The 14,717-nt window shown below is 33.8% G+C and overlaps 1 long non-coding RNA gene across 1 annotated transcript in view; it reads right to left on the bottom strand.

The window, feature by feature from the left end:
• Positions 1-276: 276 nt before the first annotated feature.
• LOC144370614 (uncharacterized) overlaps positions 277-14,717 on the bottom strand; it is a 33,710-nt gene continuing 19,269 nt past the window's right edge. Inside the window, exon 3 of the long non-coding RNA XR_013430521.1 lies at positions 277-688. This is a non-coding gene — a long non-coding RNA (uncharacterized LOC144370614). The remainder of the gene's footprint in view (positions 689-14,717) is intronic.

Consider the following 14,717-nt stretch of genomic DNA (forward strand, 5'->3'; position numbering starts at 1 on the left):
TAACACTTGGGTTTCATTGTGATCTCTTCATTGTGATCTCTTCTCCCTAGACCTCACTCACCCCAGAGAATGTAAAACTTCACATGTTATCCCCGAAAAATCCCTGGAAGCTCTGATTTAACTTTAAAAAAGGGGAGGGGGGTGTTAGGAAAAAAGAAAAGCCATATTCATGTGCTAGGCAGCTCCTTTTCAGTGACACAAACGAAAAAGTTTAATCTATAAGTTAGTCTGAAAAAAAAAAGGGAGAACATTTTACATTATCTACTTGCCTTCTTCCCAGTTTTTTTCAAGGAGATTTAGAATGATTTTTGCCTTTTCCGTTTTTCACTATATAACTTATCAACAGGCAGAGTAGTCATAAAATAGTGGGGAGTACAATAAAAGCATCCCAGGCTGTGTGGTGCAATGGGAAGAGTCAATAGGTGATGAGAGTAGATAGAGAGGAGCTTGAAACCTGCCACTAGTTAGTTGCGTGACCCAAGTGAGTACTCTAAACTACCCGAGACTCCATTTCCTATTATCATAAATAGATCATGAGATTGGCAAGGCTAAATTAGATTAACATGTTGATTTAGCACCTCCAAGAAGCCGGCATCCAGAGGGTTCTCTAGGGGAAATACCTGGGAGGTAGAATATGAGGAGCAGAAGGTGGATGGAAGAGCCGTCAGGTGGCAATGACTCCTGGCCCCTGTGAAGGACAAAGGGAAGAAAGACGGGTTGAGTGGAAGTGTCTTGATTGTAGGTCTAAGAAAACCAGACAAGGACCATGGGGACTATTCAAGTTTAAGTCGCTTGTCAGAGAATTCTCCAACTCCCGCAAACAGAACTGCGTTAGCATCCCTGCCATGGTCTGTCCTTCATTAGAAGCATGCCCTCTATACAAACCTGATGATGCACTTCAGAGCACAACAGTAGTGGCCAGACAATTGTGCCCTCTGCTGAGGTAGAGCTGAGAGATGCATTGTCATGCCACCACCAATAACATACCAAAAGCACTTGGCACAGTAATTGGCATATAAAAATCATTCAATGTCAGGTATATGTTGAATTATAAGCATGCAAGTAATGGCTTAAGTAAACTTTGAGATGTAAGTCAACCTGTGTCGAAATAAATAGAGATTTTCAAAAGATTAAGTTTTGGGGGGAATAGCATAGCAATAGGAGTCTGTGTGCCATAGTAAATTGTACCTATTCAAAGAAATTAAAGCTATGGTAAGGTCATGTGTGTGTGTGTGGGGGGGTGTGTGTGTAGCAAAACATGAGAAATTCATGTTTGGGAGAAATAGGGATATTATGATTAAAGGCTATAAAATCTTAAACAGAATAAATGGTTTTTAGTTCTGTTGTACAGCATGGTAAATACAGCTAGTAGTATTTCAAAATTGCTAAGAAAGTAAATTTCAAATGCTCTTACCATGAAAAAAGTTAACTATTTGAGATAATGGATATGTTAACTGGCTTGATTTGCTTATTCCTCGTTGAATTAAAAAATCATGCTATTACTTTATACCTCATAATAAACTTAAATAAGAAGCAAATGCAATTATCAGGGAAAAGACTGATAGATTTATTACATAAGAATTTCAATTCTATACATTAAACTTGATATATTAAATAAAAGTTGAGTGACCATAAAAACATATGAACATAAAAACAGCAATTTTAACTGGGCACCTTATAATATATCTGATAAGCCTGAAGGTCATAAAAAAGCTCATATATGCACCACTGGAAATATTATTTTAATGGATGAACATGAAATAATAGAGGGTATTTAAAATAATTATAGTGGGCTATTAAGAACAAAGAGTAAGAATAAAGAAGCTGTTAGTATTCCTATTCAGTGTATCTGAGAGAGACATTACAAATAGAGTCAACATAGCTCACAGGTGATTAGAGAAGTCAAATACTTTAGTGTACAGTATTCTCTTCTGATCTACAAATTTGATTTCTACAGTTTCAGTTGCCTATGGTCAACCATGGCCCCAAAATACTAAATGAAAATTTTTAAGTATTAAAAGGAAACTTGCACAAATAAATAATTCATACATTTTCAATTGCCTTCCCTTCTAAGTACCATGCTACAATCTACATTATTCAGTGGCAGTTGCATAGGTTGCATATGCTACCTGCCTCTTAATCACATCTGAGTCATCACAGTTATCAGATCAACCATCATGATATCTCCATATCTGTGTTCAAGTGACCCTTGTTTTACTTAATAATGGCCCTCAAACCACAAGATTAGTGAGGCTGGCAAAGAGAAGTTGTTAAGTGTTTCCTTTAAATGACAAAAATAAAATTAATTAAATTAATAATGAATGAAGAAAATCATATGCTGAGGTTGCTAGGAACAATAGTAAGAATGATGTTTTATCAACAAATTTGTGAAAAAGCAAAAAGAAATTTTGTGCTATTTTTGTGGTTTCACTCAAAGTGTAAAGTTACAGCCACAATGCATGACAAGTGCTTACTTAAGATATAAAGGCATTAAATCGATATCTGTGCATATAGAAAAAAAACCAGCACATACAGGGCTTTGTACTATCGATAGTTTCAAGCATCCCTTAGAGGTCTTGAAGGTCTTAAAATTCATTCATCCCGTGGGTAAGAGATGACTACTGTATTCAGCTCTTCTAATTTCTTCACTAAATAGGGATTTTTTAAAAGACAAACATATCTAGTTAAACTCTATTTAATATCATGGTAAAAGATTTTCTTTCCAAACCTGACACACAAGCATGTTGTTTCTTCAAAAGAAAAAAAATGGAAAAATTGTGGTATCTTAAGACTCTTACCTAAAAAACTATTTGCTAGAGAAGGCTATTAATATTCTATTTCCCATCCAAGATATATCTGGGCTAAGATACTAGGAATGTTTATAATATGCTATGAGATTTAGAGGAGAACTATTGGTGTGCATATGTTCAGAAGGAGCAGAAATCATTTCCATTCTAGCAGTTCTGGATGCTTCACATGCAATCATTTTTCATAAGAGCAAGGTGACTGTCCCAGTTTCCCTTGGGAAGATATTTAAAAGATAATAAAGTTTTCTCCAAGTAAAAAAGAGTATAGATGAACAATGTAAAGTCTTATCTATTTTTTCTTGTGTTAGAATCTTGGTGAGTCCATAATTAACAAGAGTGGAAGTACAGAAGTTTTGAAATTGTTTTGGAAATATCTTGGAGAACATGCTCTATTCTGAGCTCCTCTCAGGTGCAGGTATAATTTTTTTTTTTGGCAGCTTTAGAATTCTTGTCCATTGCTCCATGGCTGGTTTCCCAGTAAGTGTCACCAAGGGCATGCCCACACACTAGAATAGAATGATCCCAAACAGCCCAAAGTCTGTACTCTCTCTTTTGCTTTCATTTTGAAAATAAAGAACAAAGAAGGTCAATAAGTTTTTCTACCATGTTATGAATAACAATGGATGGTTTACCTTAACTGTTCACTTCTTCCTGTCATGGAAGAGATGTGTCACACTCTGAGGTATACTCTGCCTACAAAAAATAATTTATTTAACACGGGGCAAATGGTATTCCTTTAGAAATATGTCCAGAACCACCATATCCTTAGAATTGCATGAAGTGGAATATCCAATGGGTCACTTATTGATTCACTAAACAAACACTTCTGAAGTATATGTCAAAGGCCATAATTTGTGCTAAAGTGTTAAAAATACAGTGATGAAGCAAATGTTCAAGGTCACTGCCATCAGTGCTCACCATTATGACAGTGTTGCAACTGTAAACCACAGTGTAAGATCTGGCAGGTGGTATAGGAAGGGAGCCCAGTAGGGAAGAATTCTGGAAAAAGTTTCCTGGAAGATGCTCATCTAAGAATCTGAGGTCTAAAAGCTGAGTAAAATTCTATCTAGTGAAGTGTGTGTGTGTGTGTGTGTGTGTGTGTGTGTGTGTGTGTGTGTGTTTATTGGCAAAGGGGAAAAAAAGGATTAGGGCAGTCTTCCAGGAATAAAACTATGCAAAGGCTTTAAAGAACTAAAACCATTTTACTAAGGATAGAATGCAAACCGACTTTGAGAGGTTTTAGAGATGCAGTTGGAGAAGAGAATAGGAACCAGATTCCAAAAAACATTCCAGTAATATTAAGCTTAATCTTTCTCCGGAAGGCAATCTTGAGCTTATGAAATTTTTAACCAGGGTAATGGCATAATGAGATTTGTATTTTAAAAATCTCTCTGATTGCCAAGTAGGAATCAGATTAAGAGAGAGACTATTTAGGAGACTCTCCTAGTAGAGGGATGATGAATTTAAAGGCACAGATTGAATGTGAAAAAATGAGGAAAATGCCTCAAAGAAAATAATTTGACTAGATGAAATAAGAGAGGGAATCACTCAAGTAAGCAAGTAACTAGTGCCCAAATCTTGGTTTCTAATATTGTTATCCCAGAAGAAGGAGGGAAAAAATAATGAAACTAGGATTCCTTCCAGAAATAGCTGATTCTAGGACTCAGGCAAGAAAATTTACAAGATGAGACTTGAGCATCTTATCATACCAGAAAGTTAAAAAATGCAAAAATGAAATAACTCCACTTACTTCCCCTCTCTTGTGACAGTGAGGATGGTATATCAAAGGGACACAGCAACCAACTAAAAGTTCCCAATAACAGAACCTAGAAGAATTAGAACAAGAAAACAAGTAGTGTAGAATTGGATTACAATCCTAAAATGAATATGTTCATGTACCCAAGCTGCTATAAATAAATGATTGAATAAATAAACAGGGAGAATAGCCAAATCCTCCCGGCAGAAGAATTCCAAATAAGTAATGTAAATGCACTACCCTAGAGGCGCTGGAAGATAACTCACCATTCCTTGAGTGTGGGCTGTGCATAATGACTTTCTTCCAAAGAGTTCAGGGTAACTGTGATTGTCCAAGATGATGTAAGCCAGATGGTCAAGGTCAACATCAACAGTCACACTGATAGTGCCTACACTTAATATGATGTAATAACAATGACATTTAACCACCATCGTCATCCAATCTAATAAGGAAAGTGTCAAAAAACTCTAATTGAGGAGCAATCTTCAAAATATCTAAACAGTATGATCAAAACTATTAAGATTAACAAATACAAAAAAAAGTTGAAACTATAACATCCAAGAGAAGTCTAAGGAGACATTAAAGGTAAATATAATATTTTAAATGGAATTCTGACACAGGAAAAAAAAAGAATAGATAAAAATCAATAATATCTTGATAAAATGTGGACTTCAGATGTTACTTATGTAAAATTTTTGTCTGAACAATTTGTGAAGAATTAATAAACAAACATAAAATGTTTATAATAGGAGAAGATGGGGCAGAGTATATCAAAATACTTTGTACTATCTTTACAATTGTTCTGTTATTCTATTCTAAAAAAACTGCACATTTTAAAAAGTAAACATAAATTGAGATAGAAATGGAAGCCATGAGTTACTAAATTAAGAACCTAAGTTTTTTGGACTGGGGATGTGGCTCAAGCGGTAGTGCGCTCGCCTGGCATGCGTGCCTCCCGGGTTTGATCCTCAGCACCACATACAAACAAAGATGTTGTGTCCACTGAAAATTAAAAAATAAATATTAAAACTATATCTCTCTCTCTTAAAAAAATAAAGAACCTAAGTTTCCCAAGCAAATGGTATGTGAGGAGGGAAAGTTTCAAGAACTATAACATAATGAAACTGTGTTTAAAGAAGCTTTGATGGATCAGAGACAAGAATGTATAGAGTCAAATAGAACAAGGAGGAGATTTATGTCCATTGAATAGGAGTCTTCATTTGGAAAAATACCTGTACAAATGGGTAAGAAAGTGTGATTAGGAAGGAAACTTGACATTCAGCTATACTGTTGATTGAGGAAAATCTCTCTTTAGCCCGGTATTTGGAGGCATGGAGCACTTTAAGATAAAGGTGTTTGCAGAAAATGTCTGATTGACGTCTGACTAGAAATGCTTCATCTTTGGCAGTATGAGTTCCAACACTGAGCAGAGATTTATACATGAGAGGAGAGCAAAGCACATTTGAGTGACAATGCATGTTGACTGTATGTTTATAGTAAAATGTAATTAAAAATTAATAATGGAAAAAATAGAGAAATTCATAGATCTGTGGAAATAAAACTGAAACAGTAAATGGGACAAAGAAGACATGTAAAAGCACAATGGAGAATACATTTAGGTGAATACAATTAAAACTATGAAATGTAACAAAAGCAGTACTTGGAGAAAAAAGTATAGCTATACACACAATCATTGAAAAAAAATATCCCAAATCAATAACCCACACTTTCATCCTAGAAACTAGATAAAGAAGATCAAAATAAACCCAAAGAAAGCAGAAGGGAGAAAACAGTAAACATCAGGTTGGTAATAAATGAAACAGAGTATAAAAAACAATAAGAAACATAAACAAAATCAAAAGTTGATTCTCTGAAAAGATCAACAAAATTGATAAAATTTCAGCTATATTGAACAAGAAAAAGACAGTAACTCAAAAATTGCTGAAGTCAATAGTAAAAGAGAGGCATCACTAATGACCTTCCAGAAATATAAAGAATTAGAAGTGAACACTATGGATAACTATATGCCAACAAATAAGACAACCAAGCTAAAATAGATAAATTCATACCAAAAAAAATGATTTTTGAAAAATATAGGAATAGACTTATAGCAAGACATTGAATTAGTAAAAAGAATAAAAATGTCCACCTAAAGAAATGTCTAAGACCAGATGACTTTGTTGGTGAATTCTACTATTTTAAAAATTAACACCAATCATTGACAAATCCTTCCTAGAAACAGAAAGAGAAAGAGGCACTTCCAATTCACTCTATGAACCTCAGTTATATAAGTGAGGCCAAGATGGTCCCTGCATATTGGTGCTAGGTTATCTCCTTCTTCACAGCAGGCTGAGATCTGCTAGGTCAAAGCCTACCAGAACCAAGTTCAAATTGTTACACAAGCAATTGTTTGAAATGGAGCCCAAGTAAGCAGATTGTTTTGCTCAGTAGTATCAGCGTGTTGGGAATACCCCATGAAGCTGCACTCAGCATCAGATAGACAAAGATTAGAATAAATTCTGTAGTTGTGATAAACCCCTGTCACTGCTACCTTCAGAACTCCCTGACCAGAAGTCTCCCAGCCATCCTATTGAGTAGCATCACCTATACACTTGAACTCGATCTCTGATCCTTCCTTTCCTCAGGCATTCCCTGGACTTTCTCCTCTTCAGATCAGTAGTCTCCACTGAGCCTCTGGATGGTCTCATGCTATGAAGGACTTCCCCGGCATACAAAGGTATCAAAGCATCCACTCAGCAACTTTCAGGTGTGCTGTTACCTGTGGTCATATCTTTTTTTCTTAATTACCTACATATCTCAAACTCACCTATATTACTGAGGCCAAAATAAGAGAGAGTCATCACATGAGAAGAAAACTACAATATCCTTTAAAATTCCTTAACGAAATGCCAGCAAACTGAATCCAGAGATATAAAAAGGGTTCTACACTATGAAACTAGAATACCAGGAATGCAAGGTTGATTCAACGTATGAAAATCAGTGTTTGTAATTTGTATGTAATCAATGTATGTATATAGAAAATAAATGATAAAAAATTGCCTGATTATCTCTACAGATAAAGGAGAGGTATGGCAAATACCAAAACCCTTCCATGATTAAAAAAAAAAAAACTAGAAATAGAAATTTTTCAACTTGATAATGAACATCTATGAAAAACCCACAACTAACATCATACTTAATGGTATACAACTGAAAGCATTTGTTTTCTAAAATCAGGAATAAAACAAGTATGTCTATTTTTGCCACTTCTCATCAATGTTGTACTGCTAAGTTTCTAGCCAAAGACACTAGAAAAAAAGCATTTAATAAAAAGCATCAAATTGATAAAACTCTCTATTTGCATATAACATGACTTGGTATATAGACAATCACAAAGAACACTCACAGACACAATTTCTTAGAGCTAGGAAATATGTTCTGCTAGGTTTCATGATATTGTTGATAAAATCAAATCAAACATTTCTATACATTTACAATAAATAATCCAAAATTAAAATTAAGAAAAGTATTTCCATTTGAAACTGTATAAAAAGAATAGTGTATTAAAAATAAGCTTAACAAATTACAAGACTTGTACACTAAAACCTAAAAATATTATCAAAAAAATATAGAAAATCCAAATTGTTGAATGCCATCTTATATTTATGAATTAAAAGACTTGATATTGTTGATAGAAATATTTATTAAAGTGATCTATAGACTTAACCTAATACTTATCAGATCCTAATTGTCTTTTTTCTTTTGATAAAGTAGAAAAGTGATGCTAAAAGTTACATGGAAATAGAAGGAATCCAGAATAGCCAAAGTGATCTTGAAAATGTAGGACAAAATTGGAGGACTGACATTCTGATTTCAAAACTTAGCCACATGCTATAGTAACCAGGATTATATGGTACTGGCATAAAGATAAACAAAGAGATCAATGGAATACAATTGATAGTCCAGAAATAAAACCATATATTTATGGTAAATTGATTTTCAGCAAAGATGCCAAGAAAATTCAATAAGGAAATAGTCTTTTCAATGAATGTTATGGTATAATTGAATAGTTACATTCAAAAGAATTAAATTGGACTCTTTACTCAAATTACATACAAAACTCACTTCAAAATGAATCAAATACCTAAATGTAAGATTTAAAACTATAAAACTTTTAGAAAAATATTTGCTGCAAAACTTTATGACAATTATATTAAGCAATGATTTCTTAGATATGATAAAATGTATGTATATATAAATGGATATATAAAATAAATGATAAAAGTTGCCTGATTATGAAAAATGCAAAAACAAATAATAAACATGAAAATATAAATAAATCATAATTTAAAATCTTTGTATTTTGAAAGGTAGAGACTATTAATGAATTGAAAACAAAACCCATGGAATGGGAAAAATGAAAACTAGTCAGAATTTAATATCCATACTTCATCAAGAACTCTTACAATCCAACAATAAAAATATAAATAACTCTATTTAATCCTCATAAACTGATATGAATAGGTATTTCACCAAGAAGCCATGCAAATGTTCAATAAACACATAAAAAGATGCTTACTATCATTAGCCATCAGAAAAAAGCAAATCAAAACCTCAATGAGATATCACTTTAAACATTAAGATATTTGTAATCAAGAAGATAATAAGATAATAAGGAAACATAGAAACTGGGATACTCACCCACTACTTGTGGGATTTTAAAATGATGCACCACTTTTGAAAACAGATCTACAGTGCTTTTACAAGTTATACATATAGCTACCATATCACTTACATACATATACAGTAACTATACCATACCATCATTTCTACTCTTAGAAATACATAACCCAAAAGAACTGATGACATGTTCATGCAAAAATTTTTACACAAATATTGAAAAACAGCATTATTAATAATAGTCAAAATGAGGCAACAACTCAAATACCCACCAACTGAAGAATAAGCAAAAGTGATATCTATTCAATGAAATATCATTCAGTAATAAAAATGAATGATGTACCAATATATACTTCAACATGGTTGAAACTTAAACATATCACACTACATGAAATAACAGGACTCAAGGAATATATTACAGAGTTTTATTTATTCATTTATTTATCTATTTTAGAAATTTTTGGGAGGAATACTTGGGTTTAAATTCAGGGAAACTTGACTACTAAGCCACATTCCTAGCCCTATTTTATATTTTATTTAGAGACAGGGTCTCATTGAGTTGCATAGTGCCTCACTTTTGCTAAATCTGGCTTTGAACTCATAATCCTCCTGCTCAGCTTCCCCAGCTGCTGGGATGTACCACTGCACCTGGCCATAGTTTTATTTATATGAAATCTCCAGAACAGACAAATCCATAGAGACAGAATTTACACAAAAAATTACAAATCATGTATCTGATAAAAGAGTCTAGTGTGTTCCAGGGGCTCTGGTGGAGGGGGAAACAGGGAATGACTGCTAATGGTACAGGGCTTTGTTGTGATGATAAAGCATTCTAAAAATGATTGGGTTCATGATTGTACAACTTTGGGAATATATTAAATTCACTGAACTGAATCCTTTGAAATGATAAATTTTATGGTGTGTGAATTATATTTCCTTTTTTTAAAAAAAGAAGCATAAAAATCATATAAATTTTAAAGTAATCAAAAAGAAACCTGATACCTGTACACATGTTTATCATTTCTGATAATTTTCATATCTTCTCGAAGATCTGATTATCCATCTAGTATTTCTGGATAGCCTGAAAAACTTCTTTCAGCACTTTCTAGTAGTACAAATCTGCTGGCAGCAAATTCATTTGTTTTTGTTTATATGAAATATCTTGATTACACCTTTATTCATGAAGAATATTTTCACTGGTTGACAAGTTTGCTTGGTTTCTTTGTTTTTGTTTTTCTTACCGTCTTCCTTCCTTTTGGCACTTTGAAAAGTTCCATTGACTTCTGAATTTATTTAGTTTTTACTTCATGAGAAATTGGCTATAAATCATATTGTTGCTATACTCACTATAATGTGTTATTTTTCTCTGGCTGCTTTCAACATATCCTCTCTTTCTCTGGTTTTCAGCATTTGGACTATAATCGTGAGGGAAAAAGTCATAAAAATTGGGAAATGCTCAATTTTATTTCACAGGTGTTCACTTCTCTCCAGTTTTGGCCTGTTTTTGGTTGTTCTGCCTTGTCTTCAAGTAGATGATTTTGTATATTTTTTGTATATATTTTGTTTTATATATATATATATATATATATATATAGAGAGAGAGAGAGAGAGAGAGAGAGAGAGAGAGAGGATATTCCACTATTAGTAGAAATCAATCCTCATGATTGGATTTAAGCAAGGATAAATTCCATTCACATGGTAATCACTGTGTTATTCCTAATTGTCACTCATTGGAGAAAATGAGTGACAATTAGGAATAACATATAAGACCAGGAAACACAAATGGGTACACATATGCATGTACATGCATTGCAGAAACAATGACCACTGACTCCACTAAAGAATTTTTATGTCTGAGGGCTGAAAATAGGAAACTTATAGATATACACTTAAAATTAAGGGGGGGGGTCTGTTATGGAACAAAAGGGAGATGAGGCCAGGAGTAAAGGATTGAGTGTATACTAATCCTTGGGAAACAAGGACCAATCTTGGGCATGAGGAGAGTAAATTGACTTTAGAGTTCCTTGTGTTTGTTGGATTGGGCAGCAAGTTGACATAGTTTATCCAGACTCAAGCCAAATAGTAATAAAAGATTTTGCTATGATCACATACATATATGCATACATACATTGCCCCTGGACTACAGAAACCCATGAATGGTCAAAAATAAGAGTGAGGGGACAAAATAAAATTCTTTCTTATGAACCTAAGGTACAGTTAGTTCATTAAAACTGGGCTTGGGCAATCTAAATCATATTCTGGATGAACAACTATCCACAACCCAAGCACATGGACTCACAGTAAATAACTTTGCTGTGTTCCAGAGTAAACTAGATAGAAAATGATGCTATGCTAGAAGGTATTATCCCAACATCTTCATTTTACAGAGAGGAAACTGAAACCTGGATAGAAGAGGTAGCTTATTAAGATCTCACAGCTACTCAGCGACAGAGACAGGACTGAAACTTAAGACTTTGTGAGTCTGAGTTCACTACATGGAGCCTAAATGCTTCAGCAGGATTTTTTTGAAAACATAGCTACCGTAAGAAGGGTTTATGCTGAGAGATAGATGCCTTTCTTTCACATATAACTGCAAAAGAAATTAAGAATTTTATTTATAAAACAGCAATACATGATAACTCATTTCAACTCATTTAACAGTTTGTGAAAAGCTATGCTACCACTTGACTGGTCCATTAGCTATTTCAGTATGTGTTTATCATTATCTGCCATACTTTATAAAAATAGACTCCAAATTCAAGTTATTGCATATTTTTGATCATGATTCAGGTCTAACAACCATTTAGATAATGTAGGGATCATACTCACCTTCCAAATTAAAAAAACACAATCTGTTTTGGTAAATAATATCTCTATTGGCAGCACACCAGCAGCCTCCATATCTCTAAAGAAATCCTTAGTTGGATTGCTGTGTATTTTTAAATTAAAGTGGATTTTCCCAAATCTTAGGAGAAATGTTCCCATGACTTACAATAAAGACATAAAAATCATTTGGATATTTGGAAACATCCTTTAAATAAGGCCCAAATGCCTTTTTTTTTAATCTACTAGCTTAGAAGTTTCCTGAAGGCAAAGACCATGACATTCATTATTGCATCCCCTACACTGAGCATGGTGTCAAAAACTGAAGAGAGGGGTTGTTGGATGTAGGAAGGATAGCAAAATGAATCAGACATTATTGCACTATGTACATATATAACTATATGTCCAGTGGAATTATACATCATGTACAACCAGAAGAATAAGAAATTATACTCCATGTATATATGATATATCAAAGTGCATTCTACTATCATGTAAGACCAATTAGAGTAATAAACAAACAAACAAACAAACATTGTAATTATTAGCAAACTAAGCAATAGAGACCTATTTTTTGAATGGCCAGTGGATTAATACATGAAGATGTCTGTTTCAAGTGACTCCATTATGGAAAAGCATGTGTAGGATTAGGTATTCCATAGAAATCACAATGCTATAGACATCTTGAAGGAAGAGAGAATAACCTTCTTTATATACCAGGATGATGTCATCATTTTTTTCCCAGAGTTTATCACAATACCTGCTACATGGTAGGTAATCTTTGAATATAGGTCAAGATAATACAGTAAACAATTATATTAATAGATATGTTCTAATTTAAATAAATCTGACACTTGGTTTTTGTGCTCTAAATCTCAGCTCACAATCAACATTTTAGAATCACATCTACCAAAGAAAATTAGTTCCTTCTCTAGTAGCTTTTACATAAAGATACTTAAGATTAATTTCTTGCATGATATTAGTTATAATCTCATTTATTTTTTTAAAAAAAGAATTATTTTTATTTTTATTTATATATGACAGCAGAATGCATTACAATTCTTATTACACATATAGAGCACAATATTTCATATCTCTGCTTATAAACAAAGTATATACACACCAATTCATGTCTTTGTACATACACTGCTAACCTCCTGCCCCCACCCTTCCTCTCTCACCCCTCTGCCCTATCAAGAGTACTATAATTTTAGAAACAAACAAAATACTTTCCCATTTGTTAAAACACCAGTTTTTCCTGATTTTTGCATCTTTTTGAAAGTGTCCTTATTTTGTCAAAAGAATGCTTGCCACCAATAAAGCCCACAACTACTTAGGAGCCAGAATAATGGATACACCTTTCTAGAACCTTAGAAAACACTGTGCTGAGCTCCTGCAAAATACTATTTTAGTTCTTGAGCTTAAACCAAGCAATAGAGACCTTCAGTCAACACCAAAGAAGGTCCTTGGAACAACAATAAATTGTTTAACAGCTTCACACAGCATGGTCCTTTTGTCAGTGTAGGGAAAATTGGCAACTAAAGAACAGTGGAATGGCTTGGATTTGGGTGGATGTGTTTTGTTGTTGCTTTTGTCCTTTACTTAGTCAACATCTCACAGCAGAAGACAGTGATTCCCTCTATCAAATTAATGACTACTTCCAATGTAGTACTCCCTCTGAAATAGAAAACCAAGTAGTTTCCAATTCCCTATTTAATGGGTTTGGACATGATGCATACATGGAGATAGCTGTACATAAATGATTCCATTTAAAAATCCAAGCTCTTCTTTTTTGGAACCTAGTCAGTGATGATGAAGAGTTCACCAAGCTTTTTTAGACAGCATTCCATTTATTAGCATCATTAATAACAATAATAGGCAAAAAACTGTCCTAGCTGAAGAAAGAATTGTCCTACAGGATGTAAATAGACTACTGTGAATGTTCATCAGCTAGATTTCTTGTTGGATTTGAGATTGAACAGAAATTTATTACTCATATTATTCATTAAATTTATATTTTTCCTATTAGTGTTCCCAAGGCCTTGCCAAGGTGTCATTGAGAATTCTAATGCTCTGGCTCATTTTCAGTTAGCTAAGGGGGAAAACATACTAAATTGTGCACAGAGCAATATATCTTCCCTCCTCCGCTACTCTTCTTCAGTCCCCTCTAGGCCTCAATAGGTTTATGCATTGATTCGATCTGGTTTCCTGGCCTTCGGAATCTCCCCACTCCAATCCATTACTGCCAAGTAATCGTCCTAAAGCACAGATGAGGCCAAACATCTCCCTACTCGAAAAATTGTCAGTGGCTGTCAGACAAAGTTGAGCTTTGCCTGACTTGAAAGGCTGGTTATACTTTGGTTCTAATCTACCTTACCCACCTACTTCATGGATTCTCCCACCTCACCTGTCCTGATTTCTAACTATTCCTTCCCTGCCTTTCCATGCCCTTCGTCATGCTGACCACTGCTCCAAGAAATCTTATCATGGGAAACATGTCCCAATTGGAAGTAATTTTTTTTTCCCTATTCTTGTTCCCAAAAACATTGTGTTTGGAAGGCTCCTAAGTTCCCTTTTTTTTTCAAATTTTGTGTTATATTTTTTTTTCAACAAATACAATCTACTCATCTTTCACCCCAGACTTTAAATCC

Source organism: Ictidomys tridecemlineatus, chromosome 14, assembly GCF_052094955.1.
Source record: "Ictidomys tridecemlineatus isolate mIctTri1 chromosome 14, mIctTri1.hap1, whole genome shotgun sequence".
In the NCBI taxonomy this organism is placed as follows: domain Eukaryota; kingdom Metazoa; phylum Chordata; class Mammalia; order Rodentia; family Sciuridae; genus Ictidomys; species Ictidomys tridecemlineatus.